The 24,641-nt window shown below is 46.1% G+C and overlaps 1 long non-coding RNA gene across 1 annotated transcript; it reads right to left on the bottom strand.

Annotated features, from left to right (window-relative positions):
• Nucleotides 1-21,461: 21,461 nt before the first annotated feature.
• LOC144110253 (uncharacterized) lies at nt 21,462-24,081 on the bottom strand. The gene is made up of 2 exons (XR_013309776.1): nt 24,044-24,081; nt 21,462-21,670 (listed from the first exon to the last, which is right to left on the bottom strand). It is a non-coding gene; the product is annotated as an uncharacterized LOC144110253 (long non-coding RNA).
• Between the last annotated feature and the right edge of the window lie 560 nt (nt 24,082-24,641).

The raw sequence follows: 24,641 nt of genomic DNA, 5'->3' as shown, positions 1-24,641 counted from the left end.
GTGTTCCTAGTTGACCCACATGTGCAATCGTCATAAACTCAGCCAGCGAATACACGGCGGGAGGTGGCGCCGCAGTCGCTTGCCGTTTTCTGTCGGCGGTGCATTTCCATTGCGCTCAAGCTAAAAAAGTCGAAGATGGCCAGAAGATTCGTCGCTTCGGCATATTTTTCATATTTCTGATGGGAATAAAAGCAAACCTTTTTTGTCAGAGTGTTCGTAACTTCGCCTTTATTCAATTCAGCTCATAATAACTACGAAGGAGGCCGCAGGGAAGTAGAAATTAAGCGGTAATGAAGCTCCCCTTAAGCCTATCGTATAGTTTCTAGCACGCAACGAAGGATACCTTAATGTGTTCCTAGTTGACCCACATGTGCAATCGTCATAAACTCAGCCAGCGAATCCACGGCGGGAGGTGGTGCCGCAGTCGCTTGCCGTTTTCTATCGGCGGTGCATTTCCATTTCGCTCAAGCTAAAAAAGTCGCCGATGGCCAGAAGATTCGTCGCTTCGGCATATTTTTCATATTTCCGATGGGAATAAAAGCACGCTTTTCCTGTCAGAGTGGTCATCACTTCGCCTTTATTCAATTGAGCTCATAATAACTACGAAGGAGGCCGCAGGTAAGTAGAAATTAAGCGCTAATGAAGGGCCCCTTTAGCCTATCGTACTGTTTCTTGAACGCAACGAAGGATACCTAAATGTATTCCTAGTTGAGCCACATGTGCACTCGTCATAAACTCAGCCAGCGAATACACGGCGGGAGGTGGCGCCGCAGTCGCTTGCCGTTTTCTATCGGCGGTGCATTTCCATTGCGCTCAAGCTAAAAAAGTCGAATATGGCCAGAAGATTCGTCGCTTCGGCATATTTTTCATATTTCCGATGGGAATAAAAGCAAACCTTTTTTGTCAGAGTGTTCGTAACTTCGCCTTTATTCAATTCAGCTCATAATAACTACGAAGGAGGCCGCAGGTAAGTAGAAATTAAGCGGTAATGAAGCACCCCTTAAGCCTATCGTATAGTTTCTAGCACGCAACGAAGGATACCTTAATGTGTTCCTAGTTGACCCACATGTGCAATCGTCATAAACTCAGCCAGCGAATCCACGGCGGGAGGTGGCGCCGCAGTCGCTTGCCGTTTTCTATCGGCGGTGCATTTCCATTTCGCTCAAGCTAAAAAAGTTGCCGATGGCCAGAAGATTCGTCGCTTCGGCATATTTTTCATATTTCTGATTTGAATAAAAGCAAACCTTTTTTGTCAGAGTGTTCGTAACTTCGCCTTTATTCAATTCAGCTCATAATAACTACGAAGGAGGTCGCAGGTAAGTAGAAATTAAGCGGTAATGAAGCTCCCCTTAAGCCTATCGTATAGTTTCTAGCACGCAACGAAGGATACCTTAATGTGTTCCTAGTTGACCCACATGTGCTATCGTCATAAACTCAGCCAGCGAATACACGGCGGGAGGTGGCGCCGTCGTCGCTTGCCATTTTCTATCGGCGGTGCATTTCCATTGCTCTCAAGCTAAAAAAGTCGCCGATGGCCAGAAGATTCGTCGCTTCGGCATATTTTTCATATTTCTGATTTGAATAAAAGCAAACCTTTTTTGTCAGAGTGTTCGTAACTTCGCCTTTATTCAATTGAGCTCATAATAACTACGAAGGAGGCCGCAGGTAAGTAGAAATTAAGCGCTAATGAAGGGCCCCTTAAGCCTATCGTATAGTTTCTTGAACGCAACGAAGGATACCTAAATGTGTTCCTAGTTGACCCACATGTGCAATCGTCATAAACTCAGCCAGCGAATACACGGCGGGAGGTGGCGCCGCAGTCGCTTGCCGTTTTCTATCGGCGGTGTATTTCCATTGCGCTCAAGCTAAAAAAGTCGAAGATGGCCAGAAGATTCGTCGCTTCGGCATATTTTTCATATTTCCGATGGGAATAAAAGCAAACCTTTTTTGTCAGAGCGTTCGTAACTTCGCCTTTATTCAATTCAGCTCATAATAACTACGAAGGAGGCCGCAGGTAAGTAGAAATTAAGCGCTAATGAAGGGCCCCTTAAGCCTATCGTATAGTTTCTTGAACGCAACGAAGGATACCTAAATGTGTTCCTAGTTGACCCACATGTGCAATCGTCATAAACTCAGCCAGCGAATACACGGCGGGAGGTGGCGCCGCAGTCGCTTGCCGTTTTCTATCGGCGGTGCATTTCCATTGCGCTCAAGCTAAAAAAGTCGAAGATGGCCAGAAGATTCGTCGCTTCGGCATATTTTTCATATTTCTGATGGGAATAAAAGCAAACCTTTTTTGTCAGAGTGTTCGTAACTTCGCCTTTATTCAATTCAGCTCATAATAACTACGAAGGAGGCCGCAGGTAAGTAGAAATTAAGCGGTAATGAAGCTCCCCTTAAGCCTATCGTATAGTTTCTAGCACGCAACGAAGGATACCTTAATGTGTTCCTAGTTGACCCACATGTGCAATCGTCATAAACTCAGCCAGCGAATCCACGGCGGGAGGTGGCGCCGCAGTCGCTTGCCGTTTTCTATCGGCGGTGCATTTCCATTGCGCTCAAGCTAAAAAAATCGCTGATGGCCAGAAGATTCGTCGCTGCGGCATATTTTTCATATTTCCGATGGGAATAAAAGCACACTTTTCTTCTCAGAGTGGTCATCACTTCGCCTTTATTCAATTGAGCTCATAATAACTACGAAGGAGGCCGCAAGTAAGTAGAAATTAGGCGCTAATGAAGGGCCCCTTAAGCCTATCGTATAGTTTCTTGAACGCAACGAAGGATACCTAAATGTGTTCCTAGTTGACCCACATGTGCAATCGTCATAAACTCAGCCAGCGAATACACGGCGGGAGGTGGCGCCGCAGTCGCTTGCCGTTTTCTATCGGCGGTGCATTTCCATTGCGCTCAAGCTAAAAAAGTCGAAGATGGCCAGAAGATGCGTCGCTTCGGCATATTTTTCATATTTCTGATGGGAATAAAAGCAAACCTTTTTTGTCAGAGTGTTCGTAACTTCGCCTTTATTCAATTCAGCTCATAATAACTACGAAGGAGGCCGCAGGTAAGTAGAAATTAAGCGGTAATGAAGCTCCCCTTAAGCCTATCGTATAGTTTCTAGGACGCAAGGAAGGATACCTTAATGTGTTCCTAGTTGACCCACATGTGCAATCGTCATAAACTCAGCCAGCGAATACACGGCGGGAGGTGGCGCCGCAGTCGCTTGCCGTTTTCTATCGGCGGTGCATTTCCATTGCGCTCAAGCTAAAAAAATCGCTGATGGCCAGAAGATTCGTCGCTGCGGCATATTTTTCATATTTCCGATGGGAATAAAAGCACACTTTTCTTCTCAGAGTGGTCCTCACTTCGCCTTTATTCAATTGAGCTCATAATAACTACGAAGGAGGCCGCAAGTAAGTAGAAATTAAGCGCTAATGAAGTGCCCCATAAGCCTATCGTCCAGTTTCTTGAACGTAACGAGGGATACCTAAAAGTGTTCCTAGTAGACCCACAAGTGCACTTGTCATAAACTCAGCCAGCGAATACATGGCGGGAGGCGGCGCCGCAGTCGCTTGCCATTTTCTATCTGCGGTGCATTTGCATTGCGCTCAAGCTAAAAAAGTCGCCGATGGCCAGAAGATTCGTCGCTTCGGCATATTTTTCATATTTCCGATGGGAATAAAAGCGAACTTTTCTTGTCAGAGTGGTCATCACTTCGCTTTTATTCAATTGAGCTCATAATAACTACGAAGGAGGCCGCAGGTAAGTAGAAATTAAGCGCTAATGAAGTGCCCCTTAAGCCTATCGTGTAGTTTCTTGAACGCAACGAAGGATACCTAAATGTATTCGTAGTGGAGCCACATGTCCACTCGTCATAAACTCAGCCAGCGAATACATGGCGGGAGGCGGCGCCGCAGTCGCTTGCCATTTTCTATCTGCGGTGCATTTCCATTTCGCTCAAGCTAAAAAAGTCGCCGATGGCCAGAAGATTCGTCGCTTCGGCATATTTTTCATATTTCCGATGGGAATAAAAGCACGCTTTTCCTGTCAGAGTGGTCATCACTTCGCCTTTATTCAATTGAGCTCATAATAACTACGAAGGAGGCCGCAGGTAAGTAGAAATTAAGCGCTAATGAAGGGCCCCTTAAGCCTATCGTATAGTTTCTTGAACGCAACGAAGGATACCTAAATGTGTTCCTAGTTGACCCACATGTGCAATCGTCATAAACTCAGCCAGCGAATACACGGCGGGAGGTGGCGCCGCAGTCGCTTGCCGTTTTCTATCGGCGGTGCATTTCCATTGCGCTCAAGCTAAAAAAGTCGAAGATGGCCAGAAGATTCGTCGCTTCGGCATATTTTTCATATTTCCGATGGGAATAAAAGCAAACCTTTTTTGTCAGAGCGTTCGTAACTTCGCCTTTATTCAATTCAGCTCATAATAACTACGAAGGAGGCCGCAGGTAAGTAGAAATTAAGCGCTAATGAAGGGCCCCTTAAGCCTATCGTATAGTTTCTTGAACGCAACGAAGGATACCTTAATGTGTTCCTAGTTGACCCACATGTGCAATCGTCATAAACTCAGCCAGCGAATACACGGCGGGAGGTGGCGCCGCAGTCGCTTGCCGTTTTCTATCGGCGGTGCATTTCCATTGCGCTCAAGCTAAAAAAGTCGAAGATGGCCAGAAGATTCGTCGCTTCGGCATATTTTTCATATTTCTGATGGGAATAAAAGCAAACCTTTTTTGTCAGAGTGTTCGTAACTTCGCCTTTATTCAATTCAGCTCATAATAACTACGAAGGAGGCCGCAGGGAAGTAGAAATTAAGCGGTAATGAAGCTCCCCTTAAGCCTATCGTATAGTTTCTAGCACGCAACGAAGGATACCTTAATGTGTTCCTAGTTGACCCACATGTGCAATCGTCATAAACTCAGCCAGCGAATCCACGGCGGGAGGTGGTGCCGCAGTCGCTTGCCGTTTTCTATCGGCGGTGCATTTCCATTTCGCTCAAGCTAAAAAAGTCGCCGATGGCCAGAAGATTCGTCGCTTCGGCATATTTTTCATATTTCCGATGGGAATAAAAGCACGCTTTTCCTGTCAGAGTGGTCATCACTTCGCCTTTATTCAATTGAGCTCATAATAACTACGAAGGAGGCCGCAGGTAAGTAGAAATTAAGCGCTAATGAAGGGCCCCTTTAGCCTATCGTACTGTTTCTTGAACGCAACGAAGGATACCTAAATGTATTCCTAGTTGAGCCACATGTGCACTCGTCATAAACTCAGCCAGCGAATACACGGCGGGAGGTGGCGCCGCAGTCGCTTGCCGTTTTCTATCGGCGGTGCATTTCCATTGCGCTCAAGCTAAAAAAGTCGAATATGGCCAGAAGATTCGTCGCTTCGGCATATTTTTCATATTTCCGATGGGAATAAAAGCAAACCTTTTTTGTCAGAGTGTTCGTAACTTCGCCTTTATTCAATTCAGCTCATAATAACTACGAAGGAGGCCGCAGGTAAGTAGAAATTAAGCGGTAATGAAGCTCCCCTTAAGCCTATCGTATAGTTTCTAGCACGCAACGAAGGATACCTTAATGTGTTCCTAGTTGACCCACATGTGCAATCGTCATAAACTCAGCCAGCGAATCCACGGCGGGAGGTGGCGCCGCAGTCGCTTGCCGTTTTCTATCGGCGGTGCATTTCCATTTCGCTCAAGCTAAAAAAGTTGCCGATGGCCAGAAGATTCGTCGCTTCGGCATATTTTTCATATTTCTGATTTGAATAAAAGCAAAATTTTTTTGTCAGAGTGTTCGTAACTTCGCCTTTATTCAATTCAGCTCATAATAACTACGAAGGAGGTCGCAGGTAAGTAGAAATTAAGCGGTAATGAAGCTCCCCTTAAGCCTATCGTATAGTTTCTAGCACGCAACGAAGGATACCTTAATGTGTTCCTAGTTGACCCACATGTGCTATCGTCATAAACTCAGCCAGCGAATACACGGCGGGAGGTGGCGCCGTCGTCGCTTGCCATTTTCTATCGGCGGTGCATTTCCATTGCTCTCAAGCTAAAAAAGTCGCCGATGGCCAGAAGATTCGTCGCTTCGGCATATTTTTCATATTTCTGATTTGAATAAAAGCAAACCTTTTTTGTCAGAGTGTTCGTAACTTCGCCTTTATTCAATTGAGCTCATAATAACTACGAAGGAGGCCGCAGGTAAGTAGAAATTAAGCGCTAATGAAGGGCCCCTTAAGCCTATCGTATAGTTTCTTGAACGCAACGAAGGATACCTAAATGTGTTCCTAGTTGACCCACATGTGCAATCGTCATAAACTCAGCCAGCGAATACACGGCGGGAGGTGGCGCCGCAGTCGCTTGCCGTTTTCTATCGGCGGTGCATTTCCATTGCGCTCAAGCTAAAAAAGTCGAAGATGGCCAGAAGATTCGTCGCTTCGGCATATTTTTCATATTTCCGATGGGAATAAAAGCAAACCTTTTTTGTCAGAGCGTTCGTAACTTCGCCTTTATTCAATTCAGCTCATAATAACTACGAAGGAGGCCGCAGGTAAGTAGAAATTAAGCGCTAATGAAGGGCCCCTTAAGCCTATCGTATAGTTTCTTGAACGCAACGAAGGATACCTAAATGTGTTCCTAGTTGACCCACATGTGCAATCGTCATAAACTCAGCCAGCGAATACACGGCGGGAGGTGGCGCCGCAGTCGCTTGCCGTTTTCTATCGGCGGTGCATTTCCATTGCGCTCAAGCTAAAAAAGTCGAAGATGGCCAGAAGATTCGTCGCTTCGGCATATTTTTCATATTTCTGATGGGAATAAAAGCAAACCTTTTTTGTCAGAGTGTTCGTAACTTCGCCTTTATTCAATTCAGCTCATAATAACTACGAAGGAGGCCGCAGGTAAGTAGAAATTAAGCGGTAATGAAGCTCCCCTTAAGCCTATCGTATAGTTTCTAGCACGCAACGAAGGATACCTTAATGTGTTCCTAGTTGACCCACATGTGCAATCGTCATAAACTCAGCCAGCGAATCCACGGCGGGAGGTGGCGCCGCAGTCGCTTGCCGTTTTCTATCGGCGGTGCATTTCCATTGCGCTCAAGCTAAAAAAATCGCTGATGGCCAGAAGATTCGTCGCTGCGGCATATTTTTCATATTTCCGATGGGAATAAAAGCACACTTTTCTTCTCAGAGTGGTCATCACTTCGCCTTTATTCAATTGAGCTCATAATAACTACGAAGGAGGCCGCAAGTAAGTAGAAATAAGCGCTAATGAAGGGCCCCTTAAGCCTATCGTATAGTTTCTTGAACGCAACGAAGGATACCTAAATGTGTTCCTAGTTGACCCACATGTGCAATCGTCATAAACTCAGCCAGCGAATACACGGCGGGAGGTGGCGCCGCAGTCGCTTGCCGTTTTCTATCGGCGGTGCATTTCCATTGCGCTCAAGCTAAAAAAGTCGAAGATGGCCAGAAGATTCGTCGCTTCGGCATATTTTTCATATTTCCGATGGGAATAAAAGCAAACCTTTTTTGTCAGAGTGTTCGTAACTTCGCCTTTATTCAATTCAGCTCATAATAACTACGAAGGAGGCCGCAGGTAAGTAGAAATTAAGCGCTAATGAAGGGCCCCTTAAGCCTATCGTATAGTTTCTTGAACGCAACGAAGGATACCTAAATGTGTTCCTAGTTGACCCACATGTGCAATCGTCATAAACTCAGCCAGCGAATACACGGCGGGAGGTGGCGCCGTAGTCGCTTGCCGTTTTCTGTCGGCGGCGCATTTCCATTGCGCTCAAGCTAAAAAAGTCGCCGATGGCCAGAAGATGCGTCGCTTCGGCATATTTTTCATATTTCTGATGGGAATAAAAGCAAACCTTTTTTGTCAGAGTGTTCGTAACTTCGCCTTTATTCAATTCAGCTCATAATAACTACGAAGGAGGCCGCAGGTAAGTAGAAATTAAGCGGTAATGAAGCTCCCCTTAAGCCTATCGTATAGTTTCTAGGACGCAAGGAAGGATACCTTAATGTGTTCCTAGTTGACCCACATGTGCAATCGTCATAAACTCAGCCAGCGAATACACGGCGGGAGGTGGCGCCGCAGTCGCTTGCCGTTTTCTATCGGCGGTGCATTTCCATTGCGCTCAAGCTAAAAAAATCGCTGATGGCCAGAAGATTCGTCGCTGCGGCATATTTTTCATATTTCCGATGGGAATAAAAGCACACTTTTCTTCTCAGAGTGGTCCTCACTTCGCCTTTATTCAATTGAGCTCATAATAACTACGAAGGAGGCCGCAAGTAAGTAGAAATTAAGCGCTAATGAAGTGCCCCATAAGCCTATCGTCCAGTTTCTTGAACGTAACGAGGGATACCTAAAAGTGTTCCTAGTAGACCCACAAGTGCACTTGTCATAAACTCAGCCAGCGAATACATGGCGGGAGGCGGCGCCGCAGTCGCTTGCCATTTTCTATCTGCGGTGCATTTGCATTGCGCTCAAGCTAAAAAAGTCGCCGATGGCCAGAAGATTCGTCGCTTCGGCATATTTTTCATATTTCCGATGGGAATAAAAGCGAACTTTTCTTGTCAGAGTGGTCATCACTTCGCTTTTATTCAATTGAGCTCATAATAACTACGAAGGAGGCCGCAGGTAAGTAGAAATTAAGCGCTAATGAAGTGCCCCTTAAGCCTATCGTGTAGTTTCTTGAACGCAACGAAGGATACCTAAATGTATTCGTAGTGGAGCCACATGTCCACTCGTCATAAACTCAGCCAGCGAATACATGGCGGGAGGCGGCGCCGCAGTCGCTTGCCATTTTCTATCTGCGGTGCATTTCCATTTCGCTCAAGCTAAAAAAGTCGCCGATGGCCAGAAGATTCGTCGCTTCGGCATATTTTTCATATTTCCGATGGGAATAAAAGCACGCTTTTCCTGTCAGAGTGGTCATCACTTCGCCTTTATTCAATTGAGCTCATAATAACTACGAAGGAGGCCGCAGGTAAGTAGAAATTAAGCGCTAATGAAGGGCCCCTTAAGCCTATCGTATAGTTTCTTGAACGCAACGAAGGATACCTAAATGTGTTCCTAGTTGACCCACATGTGCAATCGTCATAAACTCAGCCAGCGAATACACGGCGGGAGGTGGCGCCGCAGTCGCTTGCCGTTTTCTATCGGCGGTGCATTTCCATTGCGCTCAAGCTAAAAAAGTCGAAGATGGCCAGAAGATTCGTCGCTTCGGCATATTTTTCATATTTCCGATGGGAATAAAAGCAAACCTTTTTTGTCAGAGCGTTCGTAACTTCGCCTTTATTCAATTCAGCTCATAATAACTACGAAGGAGGCCGCAGGTAAGTAGAAATTAAGCGCTAATGAAGGGCCCCTTAAGCCTATCGTATAGTTTCTTGAACGCAACGAAGGATACCTTAATGTGTTCCTAGTTCACCCACATGTGCAATCGTCATAAACTCAGCCAGCGAATACACGGCGGGAGGTGGCGCCGCAGTCGCTTGCCGTTTTCTATCGGCGGTGCATTTCCATTGCGCTCAAGCTAAAAAAGTCGAAGATGGCCAGAAGATTCGTCGCTTCGGCATATTTTTCATATTTCTGATGGGAATAAAAGCAAACCTTTTTTGTCAGAGTGTTCGTAACTTCGCCTTTATTCAATTCAGCTCATAATAACTACGAAGGAGGCCGCAGGGAAGTAGAAATTAAGCGGTAATGAAGCTCCCCTTAAGCCTATCGTATAGTTTCTAGCACGCAACGAAGGATACCTTAATGTGTTCCTAGTTGACCCACATGTGCAATCGTCATAAACTCAGCCAGCGAATCCACGGCGGGAGGTGGTGCCGCAGTCGCTTGCCGTTTTCTATCGGCGGTGCATTTCCATTTCGCTCAAGCTAAAAAAGTCGCCGATGGCCAGAAGATTCGTCGCTTCGGCATATTTTTCATATTTCCGATGGGAATAAAAGCACGCTTTTCCTGTCAGAGTGGTCATCACTTCGCCTTTATTCAATTGAGCTCATAATAACTACGAAGGAGGCCGCAGGTAAGTAGAAATTAAGCGCTAATGAAGGGCCCCTTTAGCCTATCGTACTGTTTCTTGAACGCAACGAAGGATACCTAAATGTATTCCTAGTTGAGCCACATGTGCACTCGTCATAAACTCAGCCAGCGAATACACGGCGGGAGGTGGCGCCGCAGTCGCTTGCCGTTTTCTATCGGCGGTGCATTTCCATTGCGCTCAAGCTAAAAAAGTCGAATATGGCCAGAAGATTCGTCGCTTCGGCATATTTTTCATATTTCCGATGGGAATAAAAGCAAACCTTTTTTGTCAGAGTGTTCGTAACTTCGCCTTTATTCAATTCAGCTCATAATACCTACGAAGGAGGCCGCAGGTAAGTAGAAATTAAGCGGTAATGAAGCTCCCCTTAAGCCTATCGTATAGTTTCTAGCACGCAACGAAGGATACCTTAATGTGTTCCTAGTTGACCCACATGTGCAATCGTCATAAACTCAGCCAGCGAATCCACGGCGGGAGGTGGCGCCGCAGTCGCTTGCCGTTTTCTATCGGCGGTGCATTTCCATTTCGCTCAAGCTAAAAAAGTTGCCGATGGCCAGAAGATTCGTCGCTTCGGCATATTTTTCATATTTCTGATTTGAATAAAAGCAAACCTTTTTTGTCAGAGTGTTCGTAACTTCGCCTTTATTCAATTCAGCTCATAATAACTACGAAGGAGGTCGCAGGTAAGTAGAAATTAAGCGGTAATGAAGCTCCCCTTAAGCCTATCGTATAGTTTCTAGCACGCAACGAAGGATACCTTAATGTGTTCCTAGTTGACCCACATGTGCTATCGTCATAAACTCAGCCAGCGAATACACGGCGGGAGGTGGCGCCGTCGTCGCTTGCCATTTTCTATCGGCGGTGCATTTCCATTGCTCTCAAGCTAAAAAAGTCGCCGATGGCCAGAAGATTCGTCGCTTCGGCATATTTTTCATATTTCTGATTTGAATAAAAGCAAACCTTTTTTGTCAGAGTGTTCGTAACTTCGCCTTTATTCAATTCAGCTCATAATAACTACGAAGGAGGCCGCAGGTAAGTAGAAATTAAGCGGTAATGAAGCTCCCCTTAAGCCTATCGTATAGTTTCTAGCACGCAACGAAGGATACCTTAATGTGTTCCTAGTTGACCCACATGTGCAATCGTCATAAACTCAGCCAGCGAATACACGGCGGGAGGTGGCGCCGTCGTCGCTTGCCATTTTCTATCGGCGGTGCATTTCCATTGCGCTCAAGCTAAAAAAGTCGCTGATGGCCAGAAGATTCGTCGCTTCGGCATATTTTTCATATTTCTGATTTGAATAAAAGCAAACCTTTTTTGTCAGAGTGTTCGTAACTTCGCCTTTATTCAATTCAGCTCATAATAACTACGAAGGAGGTCGCAGGTAAGTAGAAATTAAGCGGTAATGAAGCTCCCCTTAAGCCTATCGTATAGTTTCTAGCACTCAACGAAGGATACCTTAATGTGTTCCTATTTGACCCACATGTGTAATCGTCATAAACTCAGCCAGCGAATACACGGCGGGAGGTGGCGCCGTCGTCGCTTGCCATTTTCTATCGGCGGTGCATTTCCATGGCGCTCAAGCTAAAAAAGTCGCCGATGGCCAGAAGAATCGTCGCTTCGGCATATTTTTCATATTTCTGATTTGAATAAAAGCAAACCTTTTTTGTCAGAGTGTTCGTAACTTCGCCTTTATTCAATTCAGCTCATAATAACTACGAAGGAGGCCGCAGGTAAGTAGAAATTAAGCGGTAATGAAGCTCCCCTTAAGCCTATCGTATAGTTTCTAGCACGCAACGAAGGATACCTTAATGTATTCCTAGTTGACCCACATGTGCAATCGTCATAAACTCAGCCAGTGAATACACGGCGGGAGGTGGCGCCGTAGTCGCTTGCCGTTTTCTGTCGGCGGCGCATTTCCATTGCGCTCAAGCTAAAAAAGTCGCCGATGGCCAGAAGATGCGTCGCTTCGGCATATTTTTCATATTTCTGATGGGAATAAAAGCAAACCTTTTTTGTCAGAGTGTTCGTAACTTCGCCTTTATTCAATTCAGCTCATAATAACCACGAAGGAGGCCGCAGGTAAGTAGAAATTAAGCGGTTATGAAGCTCCCCTTAAGCCTATCGTATAGTTTCTAGGACGCAACGAAGGATACCTTAATGTGTTCCTAGTTGACCCACATGTGCAATCGTCATAAACTCAGCCAGCGAATACACGGCGGGAGGTGGCGCCGCAGTCGCTTGCCGTTTTCTATCGGCGGTGCATTTCCATTGCGCTCAAGCTAAAAAAATCGCTGATGGCCAGAAGATTCGTCGCTGCGGCATATTTTTCATATTTCCGATGGGAATAAAAGCACACTTTTCTTCTCAGAGTGGTCATCACTTCGCCTTTATTCAATTGAGCTCATAATAACTACGAAGGAGGCCGCAAGTAAGTAGAAATTAAGCGCTAATGAAGTGCCCCATAAGCCTATCGTCCAGTTTCTTGAACGTAACGAGGGATACCTAAAAGTGTTCCTAGTGGACCCACAAGTGCACTTGTCATAAACTCAGCCAGCGAATACATGGCGGGAGGCGGCGCCGCAGTCGCTTGCCATTTTCTATCTGCGGTGCATTTGCATTGCGCTCAAGCTAAAAAAGTCGCCGATGGCCAGAAGATTCGTCGCTTCGGCATATTTTTCATATTTCCGATGGGAATAAAAGCGAACTTTTCTTGTCAGAGTGGTCATCACTTCGCTTTTATTCAATTGAGCTCATAATAACTACGAAGGAGGCCGCAGGTAAGTAGAAATTAAGCGCTAATGAAGTGCCCCTTAAGCCTATCGTGTAGTTTCTTGAACGCAACGAAGGATACCTAAATGTATTCGTAGTGGAGCCACATGTCCACTCGTCATAAACTCAGCCAGCGAATACATGGCGGGAGGCGGCGCCGCAGTCGCTTGCCATTTTCTATCTGCGGTGCATTTCCATTTCGCTCAAGCTAAAAAAGTCGCCGATGGCCAGAAGATTCGTCGCTTCGGCATATTTTTCATATTTCCGATGGGAATAAAAGCACGCTTTTCCTGTCAGAGTGGTCATCACTTCGCCTTTATTCAATTGAGCTCATAATAACTACGAAGGAGGCCGCAGGTAAGTAGAAATTAAGCGCTAATGAAGGGCCCCTTAAGCCTATCGTATAGTTTCTTGAACGCAACGAAGGATACCTAAATGTGTTCCTAGTTGACCCACATGTGCAATCGTCATAAACTCAGCCAGCGAATACACGGCGGGAGGTGGCGCCGCAGTCGCTTGCCGTTTTCTATCGGCGGTGCATTTCCATTGCGCTCAAGCTAAAAAAGTCGAAGATGGCCAGAAGATTCGTCGCTTCGGCATATTTTTCATATTTCCGATGGGAATAAAAGCAAACCTTTTTTGTCAGAGCGTTCGTAACTTCGCCTTTATTCAATTCAGCTCATAATAACTACGAAGGAGGCCGCAGGTAAGTAGAAATAAGCGCTAATGAAGGGCCCCTTAAGCCTATCGTATAGTTTCTTGAACGCAACGAAGGATACCTAAATGTGTTCCTAGTTGACCCACATGTGCAATCGTCATAAACTCAGCCAGCGAATACACGGCGGGAGGTGGCGCCGCAGTCGCTTGCCGTTTTCTATCGGCGGTGCATTTCCATTGCGCTCAAGCTAAAAAAGTCGAAGATGGCCAGAAGATTCGTCGCTTCGGCATATTTTTCATATTTCTGATGGGAATAAAAGCAAACCTTTTTTGTCAGAGTGTTCGTAACTTCGCCTTTATTCAATTCAGCTCATAATAACTACGAAGGAGGCCGCAGGTAAGTAGAAATTAAGCGGTAATGAAGCTCCCCTTAAGCCTATCGTATAGTTTCTAGCACGCAACGAAGGATACCTTAATGTGTTCCTAGTTGACCCACATGTGCAATCGTCATAAACTCAGCCAGCGAATCCACGGCGGGAGGTGGCGCCGCAGTCGCTTGCCGTTTTCTATCGGCGGTGCATTTCCATTTCGCTCAAGCTAAAAAAGTCGCCGATGGCCAGAAGATTCGTCGCTTCGGCATATTTTTCATATTTCTGATGGGAATAAAAGCACGCTTTTCCTGTCAGAGTGGTCATCACTTCGCCTTTATTCAATTGAGCTCATAATAACTACGAAGGAGGCCGCAGGTAAGTAGAAATTAAGCGCTAATGAAGGGCCCCTTAAGCCTATCGTATAGTTTCTTGAACGCAACGAAGGATACCTAAATGTGTTCCTAGTTGACCCACATGTGCAATCGTCATAAACTCAGCCAGCGAATACATGGCGGGAGGCGGCGCCGCAGTCGCTTGCCATTTTCTATCTGCGGTGCATTTCCATTTCGCTCAAGCTAAAAAAGTCGCCGATGGCCAGAAGATTCGTCGCTTCGGCATATTTTTCATATTTCCGATGGGAATAAAAGCACGCTTTTCCTGTCAGAGTGGTCATCACTTCGCCTTTATTCAATTGAGCTCATAATAACTACGAAGGAGGCCGCAGGTAAGTAGAAATTAAGCGCTAATGAAGGGCCCCTTAAGCCTATCGTATAGTTTCTTGAACGCAACGAAGGATACCTAAATGTGTTCCTAGTTGACCCACATGTGCAATCGTCATAAACTCAGCCAGCGAATACACGGCGGGAGGTGGCGCCGCAGTCGCTTGCCGTTTTCTATCGGCGGTGCATTTCCATTGCGCTCAAGCTAAAAAAGTCGAAGATGGCCAGAAGATTCGTCGCTTCGGCATATTTTTCATATTTCTGATGGGAATAAAAGCAAACCTTTTTTGTCAGAGCGTTCGTAACTTCGCCTTTATTCAATTCAGCTCATAATAACTACGAAGGAGGCCGCAGGTAAGTAGAAATTAGCGCTAATGAAGGGCCCCTTAAGCCTATCGTATAGTTTCTTGAACGCAACGAAGGATACCTAAATGTGTTCCTAGTTGACCCACATGTGCAATCGTCATAAACTCAGCCAGCGAATACACGGCGGGAGGTGGCGCCGCAGTCGCTTGCCGTTTTCTATCGGCGGTGCATTTCCATTGCGCTCAAGCTAAAAAAGTCGAAGATGGCCAGAAGATTCGTCGCTTCGGCATATTTTTCATATTTCCGATGGGAATAAAAGCAAACCTTTTTTGTCAGAGCGTTCGTAACTTCGCCTTTATTCAATTCAGCTCATAATAACTACGAAGGAGGCCGCAGGTAAGTAGAAATTAGCGCTAATGAAGGGCCCCTTAAGCCTATCGTATAGTTTCTTGAACGCAACGAAGGATACCTAAATGTGTTCCTAGTTGACCCACATGTGCAATCGTCATAAACTCAGCCAGCGAATACACGGCGGGAGGTGGCGCCGCAGTCGCTTGCCGTTTTCTATCGGCGGTGCATTTCCATTGCGCTCAAGCTAAAAAAGTCGAAGATGGCCAGAAGATTCGTCGCTTCGGCATATTTTTCATATTTCCGATGGGAATAAAAGCAAACCTTTTTTGTCAGAGCGTTCGTAACTTCGCCTTTATTCAATTCAGCTCATAATAACTACGAAGGAGGCCGCAGGTAAGTAGAAATTAAGCGCTAATGAAGGGCCCCTTAAGCCTATCGTATAATTTCTTGAACGCAACGAAGGATACCTAAATGTGTTCCTAGTTGACCCACATGTGCAATCGTCATAAACTCAGCCAGCGAATACACGGCGGGAGGTGGCGCCGCAGTCGCTTGCCGTTTTCTATCGGCGGTGCATTTCCATTGCGCTCAAGCTAAAAAAGTCGAAGATGGCCAGAAGATTCGTCGCTTCGGCATATTTTTCATATTTCTGATGGGAATAAAAGCAAACCTTTTTTGTCAGAGTGTTCGTAACTTCGCCTTTATTCAATTCAGCTCATAATAACTACGAAGGAGGCCGCAGGTAAGTAGAAATTAAGCGGTAATGAAGCTCCCCTTAAGCCTATCGTATAGTTTCTAGCACGCAACGAAGGATACCTTAATGTGTTCCTAGTTGACCCACATGTGCAATCGTCATAAACTCAGCCAGCGAATCCACGGCGGGAGGTGGCGCCGCAGTCGCTTGCCGTTTTCTATCGGCGGTGCATTTCCATTTCGCTCAAGCTATAAAAGTCGCCGATGGCCAGAAGATTCGTCGCTTCGGCATATTTTTCATATTTCCGATGGGAATAAAAGCAAACCTTTTTTGTCAGAGCGTTCGTAACTTCGCCTTTATTCAATTCAGCTCATAATAACTACGAAGGAGGCCGCAGGTAAGTAGAAATTAAGCGCTAATGAAGGGCCCCTTAAGCCTATCGTATAGTTTCTTGAACGCAACGAAGGATACCTAAATGTGTTCCTAGTTGACCCACATGTGCAATCGTCATAAACTCAGCCAGCGAATACACGGCGGGAGGTGGCGCCGCAGTCGCTTGCCGTTTTCTATCGGCGGTGCATTTCCATTGCGCTCAAGCTAAAAAAATCGCTGATGGCCAGAAGATTCGTCGCTGCGGCATATTTTTCATATTTCCGATGGGAATAAAAGCACACTTTTCTTCTCAGAGTGGTCATCACTTCGCCTTTATTCAATTGAGCTCATAATAACTACGAAGGAGGCCGCAAGTAAGTAGAAATTAAGCGCTAATGAAGTGCCCCATAAGCCTATCGTCCAGTTTCTTGAACGTAACGAGGGATACCTAAAAGTGTTCCTAGTGGACCCACAAGTGCACTTGTCATAAACTCAGCCAGCGAATACATGGCGGGAGGCGGCGCCGCAGTCGCTTGCCATTTTCTATCTGCGGTGCATTTGCATTGCGCTCAAGCTAAAAAAGTCGCCGATGGCCAGAAGATTCGTCGCTTCGGCATATTTTTCATATTTCCGATGGGAATAAAAGCGAACTTTTCTTGTCAGAGTGGTCATCACTTCGCCTTTATTCAATTGAGCTCATAATAACTACGAAGGAGGCCGCAGGTAAGTAGAAATAAGCGCTAATGAAGGGCCCCTTAAGCCTATCGTATAGTTTCTTGAACGCAACGAAGGATACCTAAATGTGTTCCTAGTTGACCCACATGTGCAATCGTCATAAACTCAGCCAGCGAATACACGGCGGGAGGTGGCGCCGCAGTCGCTTGCCGTTTTCTATCGGCGGTGCATTTCCATTGCGCTCAAGCTAAAAAAGTCGAAGATGGCCAGAAGATTCGTCGCTTCGGCATATTTTTCATATTTCCGATGGGAATAAAAGCAAACCTTTTTTGTCAGTGTTCGTAACTTCGCCTTTATTCAATTCAGCTCATAATAACTACGAAGGAGGCCGCAGGTAAGTAGAAATTAAGCGCTAATGAAGGGCCCCTTAAGCCTATCGTATAGTTTCTTGAACGCAACGAAGGATACCTAAATGTGTTCCTAGTTGACCCACATGTGCAATCGTCATAAACTCAGCCAGCGAATACACGGCGGGAGGTGGCGCCGTCGTCGCTTGCCATTTTCTATCGGCGGTGCATTTCCATGGCGCTCAAGCTAAAAAAGTCGCCGATGGCCAGAAGAATCGTCGCTTCGGCATATTTTTCATATTTCTGATTTGAATAAAAGCAAACCTTTTTTGTCAGAGTGTTCGTAACTTCGCCTTTATTCAATTCAGCTCATAATAACTACGAAGGAGGCCGCAGGTAAGTAGAAATTAAGCGGTAATGAAGCTCCCCTTAAGCCTATCGTATAGTTTCTAGCACGCAACGAAGGATACCTTAATGTGTTCCTAGTTGACCCACATGTGCAATCGTCATAAACTCAGCCAGCGAATCCACGGCGGGAGGTGGCGCCGCAGTCGCTTGCCGTTTTCTATCGGCGGTGCATTTCCATTTCGCTCAAGCCACAAAAGTCGCCGATGGCCAGAAGATTCGTCGCTTCGGCATATTTTTCATATTTCCGATGGGAATAAAAGCACGCTTTTCCTGTCAGAGTGGTCATCACTTCGCCTTTATTCAATTGAGCTCATAATAACTACGAAGGAGGCCGCAGGTAAGTAGAAATTAAGCGCTAATGAAGGGCCCCTTTAGCCTATCGTACTGTTTCTTGAACGCAACGAAGGATACCTAAATGTATTCCTAGTTGAGCCACATGTGCACTCGTCATAAACTCAGCCAGCGAATACACGGCGGGAGGTGGCGCCGCAGTCGCTTGCCGTTTTCTATCGGCGGTGCATTTCCATTGCGCTCAAGCTAAAAAAAGTCGAAGATGGCCAGAAGATTCGTCGCTTCGGCATATTTTTCATATTTCCGATGGGAATAAAAGCAAACCTTTTTTGTCAGAGTGTTCGTAACTTCGCCTTTATTCAATTCAGCTCATAATAACTACGAAGGAGGCCGCAGGTAAGTAGAAATTAAGCGGTAATGAAGCTCCCCTTAAGCCTATCGTATAGTTTCTAGCACGCAACGAAGGATACCTTAATGTGTTCCTAGTTGACCCACATGTGCAATCGTCATAAACTCAGCCAGCGAATCCACGGCGGGAGGTGGCGCCGCAGTCGCTTGCCGTTTTCTATCGGCGGTGCATTTCCATTGCTCTCAAGCTAAAAAAGTCGCCGATGGCCAGAAGATTCGTCGCTTCGGCATATTTTTCATATTTCCGATGGGAATAAAAGCAAACCTTTTTTGTCAGAGTGTTCGTAACTTCGCCTTTATTCAATTCAGCTCATAATAACTACGAAGGAGGCCGCAGGTAAGTAGAAATTAAGCGCTTATGAAGTGCCCCTTAAGCCTATCGTATAGTTTCTTGAACGCAACGAAGGATACCTAAATGTATTCCTAGTTGAGCCACTTGTACACTCGTCATAAACTCAGGCAGCGAATACATGGCTGGAGGTGGCGCCGCCGTCGCTTGCCATTTTCTATCGGCGGTGCATTTCCATTGCTCTCAAGCTAAAAAAGTCGCCGATGGTCAGAAGACTCGTCGCTTCGGCATATTTTTTATATTTCCGATGGGAATAAAAGCCCACTTTTCTTGTCAGAGTTGCCATCACTTCGCCTTTATTCAATTGAGCTCATAATAACTACGAAGGAGGCCGCAGGTAAGTAGAAATTAAGCGGTAATGAAGCTCCCCTTAAGCCTATCGTATAGTTTCTAGCACGCAACGAAGGATACCTTAATGTGTTCCTAGTTGACCCACATGTGCAATCGTCATAAACTCAGCCAGCGAATCCACGGCGAGAGGTGGCGCCGCAGTCGCTTGCCATTTTCTATCGGCGGTGCATTTCCATTGCTCTCAAGCTAAAAAAGTCGCCGATGGCCAGAAGATTCGTCGCTTCGGCATATTTTTCATATTTCTGATGGGAATAAAAGCAAACCTTTTTTCTCAGAGTGTTCGTAACTTCGCCTTTATTCAATTCAGCTCATAATAACCACGAAGGAGGCCGCATGTAAGTAGAAATTAAGCGGTAATGAAGCTCCCCTTAAGCCTATCGTATAGTTTCTAGTACGCAACGAAGGATACCTTAATGTGTTCCTAGTTGACCCACATGTGCAATCGTCATAAACTCAGCCAGCGAATACACGGCGGGAGGTGGCGCCGCAGTCGCTTGCCGTTTTCTATCGCCGGTGCATTTCCATTGCGCTCAAGCTAAAAAAGTCGCTGATGGCCAGAAGATTCGTCGCTGCGGCATATTTTTCATATTTCCGATGGGAATAAAAGCACACTTTTCTTGTCAGAGTGGTCATCACTTCGCCTTTATTCAATTGAGCTCATAATAACTACGAAGGAGGCCGCAAGTAAGTAGAAATTAAGCGCTAATGAAGTGCCCCGTAAGCCTATCGTCCAGTTTCGTGAACGTAACGAGGGATACCTAAAAGTGTTCCTAGTGGACCCACATGTGCAATCGTCATAAACTCAGCCAGCGAATACACGGCGGTAGGCGGCGCCGCAGTCGCTTGCCATTTTCTATCTGCGGTGCATTTCCATTGCGCTCAAGCTAAAAAAGTCGCCGATGGCCAGAAGTTTCGTCGCTTCGGCATATTTTTCATATTTCCGATGGGAATAAAAGCGATCTTTTCTTGTCAGACTGGTCATCACTTCGCTTTTATTCAATTGAGCTCATAATAACTACGAAGGAGGCCGCAGCTATGTAGAAATTAAGCGCTAATGAAATGCCCCTTAAGCCTATCGTATAGTTTCTTGAACGCAACGAAGGATACCTAAATGTGTTCCAAGTTGAGCCACATGTGCACTCGTCATAAACTCAGCCAGCGAATACATGGCTGGAGGTGGCGCCGCAGTCGCTTGCCGTTTTCTATCTGCGGTGCATTTCCATTGCGCTCAAGCTAGAAAAGTCGCCGATGGCCTGAAGATTCGTCGCTTCGGCATATGTTAAATATTTCTGATGAAAATAAAAGCGAACTTTGCTTGTCACAGTGTGGGTCACTTCACTTTTATTCAATTGACCTTATAATAACAACGAAGGAGGCGGCAGGTAAGTAGAAATTAAGCCCTAATGAAATGTCCCGTTTAGCATCATCACCAGTTTTTTGCAGTTGACGAAGCATTCCTAAAACCATTCCTAGTTGAGACATACGTGTACTCGTCATGAACACAGATGAGCGAATACGTGGCGGCAGGTGGCGCCGCAGACTTAAGCCGTTTACTATCTAGAGTGCGCTGCCATTAGGCCAAATAACGGAAGCTCTGAAGAATAATTTGCTAAAACGACCAATCTTCAGGCGTTCGGTGACTTTTTTTGCTGGAACCCCATGGCGGCGCACTCCAGATAGAAAACGCCTAGCGTCAGCGGCCACACCTGCCGCCGTGTATTCGCTGGGTTGAGTTAAAGACGAGTGCAGAAAGGGCTCAACCAAGAACCTTTTTAGGAATCCTTCGTCGGGTGCAAGAAACTGGACGTGCGGCCACACGGGCCATTTCATTAACGCTTATTGGCTCCTCATCTGCGGCCTGTTTCGTTGCGTCTATGAGGTGAATAGAAGAAACGTGATATGGCGGAAGCTCTGATGAATAAAACTCTTTTATTCTGGTCGCAAATGAGTAAAATGTGTACCCCCCCCCCCCCCCCCCCCCCTCGGGAATGTCGTATTTTTTGTTCTCCTGTTATGTCGGAGAATTAAATCCCGTACCACGCGTATCTGAAAACAAACAACATGTCGACAGGCACTTTCTGTCGTATCTCCTTACCTGATCTCCAGTCCCGTCCTTTGCACCGTTCCAAGATGACCGAACACTGATGGGCCCAGGTTTGCAATGTTGTTGTGTGCAATGTGTTGCGTGAATGTTGTGCAATTTGCACTCAGCTGGAATTATTCGTGGGGTATTGTTGGAGAATTTGTGCGGTTTCCAGCGCGGTTTGGACCCTGCACACAGAGCCAACTCCACTCCGCTAGCTCGAACCACAGCTGTGGCCGCGAAGAACAGCACCACTGATGAATAGCCCGCAGGCAAATCCGTTTATTGGGATCCCCCAAATTCGGACGGCTTCCCTCATTCGCGGTCAAGGAGCAGCGCCGCACCAGGCAGGCAGCAGGCACGGGAGACGAGTTCTGGTCGCCTGGGCCCGCTAGCCGACGACTTGAGGGGGAAAGGGGGGCTGCCCACGTGATGGCGCGGGCACCTCTTCGCCGCTTACTCCGCTGGGGGCCGGTAGGGGAAGAGCCGCGGCATGCAACAAGAGGCAGATAAAGGGGCCTTTGGCGGGCAAGGGGCAACGTGGATTCCCATAAAGTCTGGAAAGGGTAACACTTTAACGCTCTCACCCACTGTTTTTGTGGAAAAATATTTTTTTCCAATGTGAACAGAACTTGTTTTGTAACGAGAAGGGTCAATTTTTTTATTTTCTGCAGGTATGTAGTGTCAAAGATTTGTAACATGAGCCAATGTAGAATACCATAGGCTTTAATTTTATTCTGTTTGATTGTCATCACCCTCGGCGATATGTGGCGCTCCTTGGTTCAAATGACGATGCACCAATATGATTTACAAGGATCACCAATATGATCTTTCGATTAAAATAATTATTCACGCTTTTCAGCAGTGAATTACCAGGAGTAACTTTTCTTTAACACGCAATGTAACCTTGCTGAACATTACCGAACGGTTTCTTTGAAACTCATAAAATTATCGAAATCACTTTCGAGATTTCAAAGTTTACGGCCAGCAGCTTACGCCGGTCAAGTATGTATTAGCGCCAAGATGCGGCCCATGTGGCTTCCATTATCGATAGAGCAGACACTAACGGAGGTTTCTATTCATGCAGCATTGTATTCCATTCGCGTGAGGAAACAGTCTAGTTTCAGGACACAGCTCGCAGAATGTCGTGGCCGACGCTGCCACTAGATAAAGGTCTGGAAATTGCATTTCTCCTTCAGAGATTTCACAGATGATGTTGCTCACGCGGCTGCCTACGCTGTGGCAGGGTTCCAAGATATCATTGCTTTGCAGTAACGTACGAAAGGGCGGGGGGGGGTCTTTGAAAGCAAAGGGCTCAGACACAAATCTTCTGACACCAATAGCTAGCACCTAGCGTTTTTTTTTTGCATGAGCTCTCAGCTCGAGAATAGGGAAATACGTTTTGCTTTTCATCGCAAATCCTTCCTAAAATCCTTGCGGCGAAGTTCTCTCCTCAAGACATCGGTTTTTCAATTTCTTATAGCTGGTGGAAGCGTTGCAGTCATGTTCCGTAAATTTATTGTTTTACTCCACAGTCCACATGTGGGATCGTTCCATATCTGGTGCAAAATAGCTTGCGATCTTAATCTTTGCAGCATACCGTGGTTTTTTTTTCGATATAAGCTGACGTACAAAGCAGCCCAGAATGTATTTTAGACAAAAGCACAGCGCATCTTTTTTCGTCCATGGCAGGGAGCACACGCTTTTACTCCATTTTAACAGTGGCCATGCACTATATACTGTGGGGAAAGACAGCCGCTCTTTGTTAGTGGCTGTTAATTGTCCGATATGTACTGTAAGAAATATACGATAAAGTAATCATTTTACCGAAGATGAGCTTTTCATCGTAAGGTCGAAATAAATATGAAAATCAACGAGAACATAAAACTGGGCATGTTGTAACGGATTCATCTCAAAGCAGCGCGAAACACAGGACGTAATGGAAGAAACAATGGACGACACGAGCGCTACCTAACAACTGAATTTTTATTTCTACAAGGGTTATTTATATAAGCACCAAAACAACAACCGAAAAAGAAAACATCTTAAAATCCCGATAGCCCTTAAAAACCGCACGCGCATGCAGCGGGAGGTTAATCGCCACATCTTAACAAAGCCAACCAGCAATCTTAGCGCATTTCATACACCTGCTATCAACCTGCCGTCACACATTCCCTGAGGGCGCGAATCTCTTTTTTCCACGAGATTGATAGACGGAGAAGCGACACATGTTTCTGACGCCTGCCTGGTGTTTCTGGTGCATGCCATGCGTCAAGATTGCTGGTTGGCTTTGTTAAGATGTGGCGATAGACCTCCCGCTGCATTCGCGTACGGTTTTTAAGGGCTATCGCGATTTTATGATATGTTTTCTGTTTCGGTTGTTGTGTTTGGTGCTTATACAACTAAACCTTCAAGAAATCAGAATTCAGTTGTTAGCTCTCGTGTCGTCCATTGTTTCTTCCACTACGTCCTGTGTTTCGCGCTGCTTTAAAATGAAAATCAAGCTGCGAAGTATCTGCGAGGCAGGCGCATCCAAGCTCAACTTTTATGTCGCCTACATATTGCAGAAAAAAAGCGCCTCAACCAATATTTTTGAATTCGCACGCAACAGCGGAGTAAGTGTTGAGTGCAGCGCACTAATAATGGTTAAAGCAGTGACTTGATAATACGCATAACTGTGACAATATGCATGAAAGGGTTGGTTCGTTTGCTCAAGATGAAGTTCTGAAGCGCGTTATTACACTGTCTCTGCCCTGAGGGTACTGTGATCACAGGCTCGTCGGTTGCAGAATACCCGGTCACATGAAGAGGCAAACAAAGCGACGACTAAGACATACCTGTTGCATCCCTTCCGCGGCCAATCAGTCGAGCGGAATCCACCTGCAAAGCACGAAAAGAAGGAAAAGCTATAAAGAAACCGAATGAAGATTTATCACCGAGATGGGCCGATAAAGTACAATGGCAGTGGTAAGCGCTGATGACAATGCTCAGCGCTTCGTCTGGGCTGGCGCGCGGGATTTGGCGAGACTTGTCCTAGGCCTAACAGTCGGCAAAATGGGACGGCCGACAGACCGGCTCCACCCTTCAAACTGCGGTTGGATGGCGTTCGTTCTTCACGCCGTTCGAGACTGACGTTGACTGGCCAGACTATAGTGAAACAATAACCGCCGCTACACTGTGAACTGAGAACCCGGAATCCGTAATCGAAGTTGCAACTTCGTCTCCCGGCTGTAACCTGTGCTCGGCAAAGTTGTGTTCGTACCAACCCTTAACCCGGCAGCCACCTTGTCTCCTCCACCGTCGTGGGCGAAAGAACTTGTGCCGACGTGTAATATCGGCCGGTCTTGGAGGTGCTGTGTCGTAGGCGGTGCACGTGAAATCTGCTTGATTCATCGAAGTCTTCTCGAAACTTGCTGCTCCTCGACCACCGGGCCA

This window comes from Amblyomma americanum, chromosome 11 (genome assembly GCF_052857255.1).
Source record: "Amblyomma americanum isolate KBUSLIRL-KWMA chromosome 11, ASM5285725v1, whole genome shotgun sequence".
Lineage (NCBI taxonomy): Eukaryota > Metazoa > Arthropoda > Arachnida > Ixodida > Ixodidae > Amblyomma > Amblyomma americanum.
The sequence above is the reverse complement of the archived record's forward strand: the minus strand, read 5'-3'. Positions and strand labels throughout refer to the sequence as shown.